The sequence below is a fragment of the Zingiber officinale genome, chromosome 5A (genome assembly GCF_018446385.1).
Source record: "Zingiber officinale cultivar Zhangliang chromosome 5A, Zo_v1.1, whole genome shotgun sequence".
NCBI classification, from domain to species: Eukaryota; Viridiplantae; Streptophyta; class Magnoliopsida; order Zingiberales; family Zingiberaceae; genus Zingiber; species Zingiber officinale.
The window spans coordinates 66,035,442-66,041,648 of NC_055994.1; positions in this window are offsets into that span (position 1 = coordinate 66,035,442).

Genomic DNA, 6,207 nt, shown 5'->3' on the forward strand with positions numbered 1-6,207 from the left:
AAAATTTTTTTATACAAGTGTCGAACCTTTCCTTAAATAACCTATTGTGTTCTTTAGAAGTTAAATTAGGAATTAAAGACGAAACTTAACATCATTGATTCCAAATTTAACTTATCTATTCTTAATGGTTTAGATTTCAATCGCAAGCGGAACTTAACACTATTGAATCAAATCCACCTATGTTATTAATTCCATTAAATATTAATTTCCAAATTTGGCTTCCAGGACTACATGGCGAGGCACATGACCTTCTTGGATATGGGAGCAACCACCACCGCCTAGACAAAACCTTTTAAGGAAAGCTAATATTTAATTTCCTTAAATAACTCTAGGTTTAATCAAAAAGAACAATCGAATCACAAATTCGAAAAATAAAAGAAAAGAAACACAACTTCGAAACAAATCTGAAAACTCTAGAATCATATGCCTCTTGTGTTTGGTTTTCCAAAAATAACTATACAAAGAAAACTAGTATGATGCGGAAAATAATTACTAGTTATACCTTTTTTTGTGAGCAAATAACCTCTTGATCTTCTACCGTATTCCTCTTCTTATCCCGAACGTTGTGTGGGCAACGATCTACCGCGATGAGAATCCACCTAAGTCACCTTCTTCTCCAAGAAAAATTCGGCCACCATAATTCTCCAAGAGAAGTAGAGGTCCGGCCACCACCACCAAGCTCCAAGGGATGCTAGAAACAAAAACTCCTTTCTCTCCTTCTTCTCCTAGCTAGAACCGGCCACCATTGATTGCTCTTGTGTTGATGCCACCGACCACAAAGGAGGAAGAGAAGAGAAGAAGAAGAGACCCTAGGGCCGGCCACACCAAGGAGGAAAAGAGAGGAAGAAAAAGAATAGAGTCGTTAGCCATGAATGCACCTCTACCTCCTCTTTTATAATCCTTGTCTTGGTAAATAAGGAAATTTTAATAAAAATTTCCTTAATTCTTTTGCCATGAAAAAGAAAATTTAATTAATTAAAATTAAAAATCTTTTCTCACATATCATGGTCGGCCACTATAAACTCCAAAACAAGGAGAGTTTTAATTAACACAAGAATTAAAACTTCCTAATTTGTTTCCAGAAATTTATAACACAAGAATCAAAACAAGGAAATTTGTTTCCTAATTAAAACTTCCTAACTTAAGAACTTAGTATTTCTGTCGCGAACAGAGAGCTCTGGAATCGATCATTGGATCGATTGGCCAGACTGGATCGATCAGCCGATCGAACCAGACGGGACCCCGTGCACAGTAGAAAGCTGAATCGATCAGTGGATCGATCCAATAGCCCCAATCGATTGAGTGATAAGCTCAATCGATCGGGAAGCTGGATTTTGACTGGAAACCTTTAGTTGTAGCTCCTTGACCATGGGGGATGAAAGATATGTCATGTATACCTTAGATCCCATCCCTTAGCACATGTAGAACAAAGAAATTGCATTAGTATAAAGAAAATTTAAATTATATCAGTTTTCCGCACATTAAGAATAGTTTAGCAACAGTATAATGTAACCCCCGGCCTTACAGCTTAGCCAGTAGAAGGTGGGGCGTTACAGAGTGGTATCAGAGCAAGTTCCATACTTCCTCACACACACATCAGCATTGAACCTACAGCTTCCAAGTAAGAATACCTCTCACTTTATTTATGCTTTGTTTGCTTTCATGTTTATAGACACTAGAGTTTGTTCATATATGATAACAGTAGTTATGTACCTATGATTGTATTAGTTATGTATGTCCTCTATTTCTCTAGAAAATGGTACGAGGACGCCCAGCTAGAAAGGCACCAGCTACTGAGCCCCAGCATGAGGCAGGCAGCTCAGTGCCTCCTCCAGACCTTGCAGCAGTAGTGGCTCAGTTACAAAAACAACTAGCTAAACAGCAACAGGAGATAGCCACCCTAAGGGCTAATCAACATAACACTCCCACTGTCACTCCAGAACCGAATTTAGCAACCCCAGTAGTGATAGAGGTTCCACCAGTCCAACCTGCAGCACCAGTAGCCCCAGCAGCAGGGGCAAAGAGAGAAGCCTATCTGATCCAGTGGCAGAAAATTAAGCTAGAGAATTTCTCAGGCACCAGTGAACCATGGGATACCCAAGCCTGGTTCAAAACACTGGAGAGTACAATGGAGCTTCTGGACTGGCCAGAACATGAGAAAGTGAAGTGCGCCTCTTTCTGCCTGACAGGGGACGCACGTTTGTGGTGGGAGCGAATTAAAGCGAAGCGTCCCGTGAACCAGATGACATGGGCCGACTTCGAGAGAGAATTCTTTGAGGAATTTTTTCACACACGGGTCACAAACCGCCACTACGACGAGTTCACTGAATTTCGTCAGGGCAATCTTTCAGTTGAGGAGGCCGTGAAGAAATTCAACAGATTGGCTCGTCTATGCCCAGAATTAGTCAGCACTGAAAGAGAACGATTCCGGTTGATGCTCAAAATGCTAAGGCCGGAAATAGCAATGAATGTGGCTAGCGGTGTTCATAGGCCGCAAACCACAGAAGAATTGATAAGTAGTGCTCTGACCACCGAACACTACCAGAACACCATCAAGCAGCAGAGACAAGCCATCTCAGAGTCTAAAGGCCAAGGAGGCTCAGGTACTCAGAAACACCAGGGCCACAGCTCTAACTGGAAAGGGAACTCCAGTAACAAACGAAAGCCAGGGAGTTACCCAAAAGGAGGACCAGCTAGCAAACAGCCTAGTTATCCCAAGTACGCTAATTGTGGGAAATTCCACCCTGGAGTTTGTCGCAAGGGCACACGAGGATGCTTTGAATGTGGCCAGGAAGGACATATGGCTAAACAATGTCCAAACAAGACCAGTCTCCCTCCACCACAGCCGATCCAGTACGGAGTTAACCCAACACAGTTACATCAGATGCAGGCTGCTTTAGATGGTCCACACATCAGTCAGGGCAGACTAGAAGCCCCCTCAGCCACGATGAACACGAGGATCTACTCACTCACCAGAGAGGACGTGGCCAATGCCTCGACAGTTGTTATAGGTCAGATTAGTATTTTACAGCAAAGTGCAACTGTCTTATTCGATACTGGGGCAACCCATTCATATATATCCAGGGCATTTGCCGAAAGGTTAGCAATACCTCCAGATGTACTCAGTGGCCAATTTCTAACGACACTACCATCAGAAGAAATTATGTCATCCACGCACTGGCTCCGAGCAGTGCCAGTCATCATAGCAGATAGAGAGCTTTTTGGTGATCTGATAGTGCTAGATATGACTGACTACGACATCATCTTGGGAATGGACTTTCTGATCAAGTACGGTGCCTCTATAGAGTGTCGTAAACAGAGAGTTGTATTCCAACCTGAAGCAGAAGTACAATTTGGGTACACCAGAGAACCAAAGAGAAAGGCTAAGAAGTTTCTCTCAGCTCTGAAAGCACATAAACTATTGGATTCAGGAGGTACGGGGTTCTTAGTGCATGTAGTCAATACCAGTCAGAACAGGGACCAAAAGCTAGAAGAGGTCTGAGTTGTATGTGACTACCCAGCAGTTTTCCCTGAGGAGTTACCAGGCCTAGCACCAGGCAGGGAGATTGAATTTGAGATAGAACTCATTCCCGGTACAAATCCCATCTCCAAATCACCCTATCGCATGGCTCCAACAGAACTGAAGGAACTTCAGGAGCAACTACAGGAGCTGCTTGACAAGGGCTTCATATGCTCTAGTCACTCACCATGGGGAGCACCTGTATTGTTCGTGAAGAAGAAGGACGGGAGCATGCGCCTGTGTATAGATTACCGAGCACTAAACCAAGTCACGATTAAGAACAGGTATCCTCTTCCCAGGATAGATGACCTGTTCGATCAGTTAAAGGGAGCAGCAGTGTTCTCTAAAATAGACCTCAGATCGGGATATCACCAAGTGAGAGTTAAAGAAGGTGATATACCAAAGACCGCTTTTAGGACCAGATACAGACATTATGAGTTCGTAGTCATGCCCTTTGGTGTGACGAATGCTCCAGCTACTTTCATGGACCTCATGAACAGAGTATTCAGGGAATGCTTAGATAAGTTTATCATCGTGTTCATCAACGACATTCTTATTTATTCCAAAACTCAGGAAGAACATGCGGAGCATCTGAAGATAGTACTGCAGATCCTCCAGCAGCACCAGCTATACGCCAAGTTCACGAAATGTGAATTTTGGCTTGATCAGGTATCCTTTCTGGGTCACATCATCTCCAAGGATGGTATTATGGTAGACCCCAGTAAGATAGAAGCTGTGAGTAACTGGAAAAGGCCTAAGAACACCAGCGAAATCAGGAGCTTTTTGGGACTAGCAGGTCACTACAGAAAATTTGTAGAGGATTTCTCCAGGATAGCCTCCCCACTGACAGCTCTCACCAGGAAAAATAGAAAATTTCAGTGGACAGAGGACTGTGAGAACAGTTTCATGGAGCCCAAAAGAAGATTGACCAGTGCACCCATTCTGACTCTGCCAGAAAACACAGACAACTTTGATATTTACAGTGACGCCTCTAAATTGGGACTAGGAGCAGTACTGATGCAAGAAGGTAAGGTGATCGCCTATGCCTCCAGACAACTCAAGGACTATGAGAGGAACTACCCTACTCATGACCTTGAGCTTGCAGCAGTTGTGTTCGCCCTCAAAATTTGGAGACACTATTTGTATGGAGCTCAGTGCAGAGTATATACAAATCATCAGAGTCTGAAGTACTTTTTCACTCAGAAGGATCTGAATATGCGACAGCGCAGATGGCTTGAGCTGGTTAAAGACTATGACATAGACATCCTCTACCATCCAGGAAAGACCAATAAGGTGGCAGACGCACTTAGCAGGAAGTCCAGTGCTACCTTATTATCCCTATCAGCCATGTCACTGCCCCTACAAAAGGAGATTGTAGATTTCAGACTCGAGCTCATAGTTGGACAACTCTCTGCTATGACATTAGCCTCTACCCTACTTGGTGACATCCAGACAGCTCAAGATCAGGACCCTGAAACTCAGAAAATCAAGCAAGGGTTAGCAGAATCAGGAAGTGGAGAGTTCAGAGTATCTGATAGTGGGGTGTTATATTTTGGTGACAGACTATGTGTTCTGGATCAGGAGGAACTACGGAGGAAGATCCTAGATGAGGCTCACAAGACTCCTTATGCGATGCATCCTGGCTCCACCAAAATGTACCAAGACCTAAAGAAACGTTTTTGGTGGCCTGGGATGAAAAGAGACATCGCCAGGTATGTTAGTACCTGTCTGACCTGCCAGAGGGTCAAAGCAGAACACCAGAGACCAGGAGGAGTTCTGCAGCCTATTCAGATTCCAGAATGGAAGTGGGAGGATATTTCCATGGATTTCATAGTGGGATTACCCAGAACCACGAATGGTTTTGATGCCATCTGGGTAATAGTCGACAGATTGATTAAATCAGCCCACTTCTTAGCTATCAGAATATCCTACTCCATGGAGCAGCTAGCCCAGTTGTATCTCAAGGAGATTGTCAGACTGCATGGAGTCCCACGGACCATCATATCAGACAGGGACAGTAGATTCACATCACACTTCTGGGAGTGTGTACAGTCAGCATTGGGCACCAAGTTAAAGTTTAGCACAGCCTTCCATCCTCAGACAGATGGTCAAATGGAGCGAGTAAATCAGGTACTCGAGGATATACTCCGAGCATGTGCCCTAGACTTCAAGGGAAGTTGGTGCAAATATCTGAGTTTAGCAGAATTTGCATACAACAATAGCTATCAGGCCATTATCGGTATGGCACCTTATGAGGCTCTCTATAGGCGGAGGTGTAGATCTCCAATCTGCTGGTATGAGAGTGGTGAACAGAAAGAGCTAGAACTTCAGACAGATCTAGTAGCAGATACCACAGCAGCTATATAGCAGATCCGCCAGAGGATAGAGACAGCTCAGAGCCGCCAGAAAATCTATGCTGATACACGGCGCAGGCCCTTAGAGTTTTCAGTTGGGGATACAGTATTTCTCAGAGTAGCTCCCATGAAGGGAGTGATGCGTTTTGGGAAAAAGGGCAAACTGAGTCTCAGATATGTGGGACCATACCTTATCATTAGAAGAGTAGGCCAGGTAGCATATGAGTTAGAGCTACCTCAGGAGAAGTCAGCTATCCACAACGTATTTCATGTCTCTATGCTAAAGAAGCATATCCCAGATGTCACCCAGGTGATTGAGCCCCAGTGGAACAT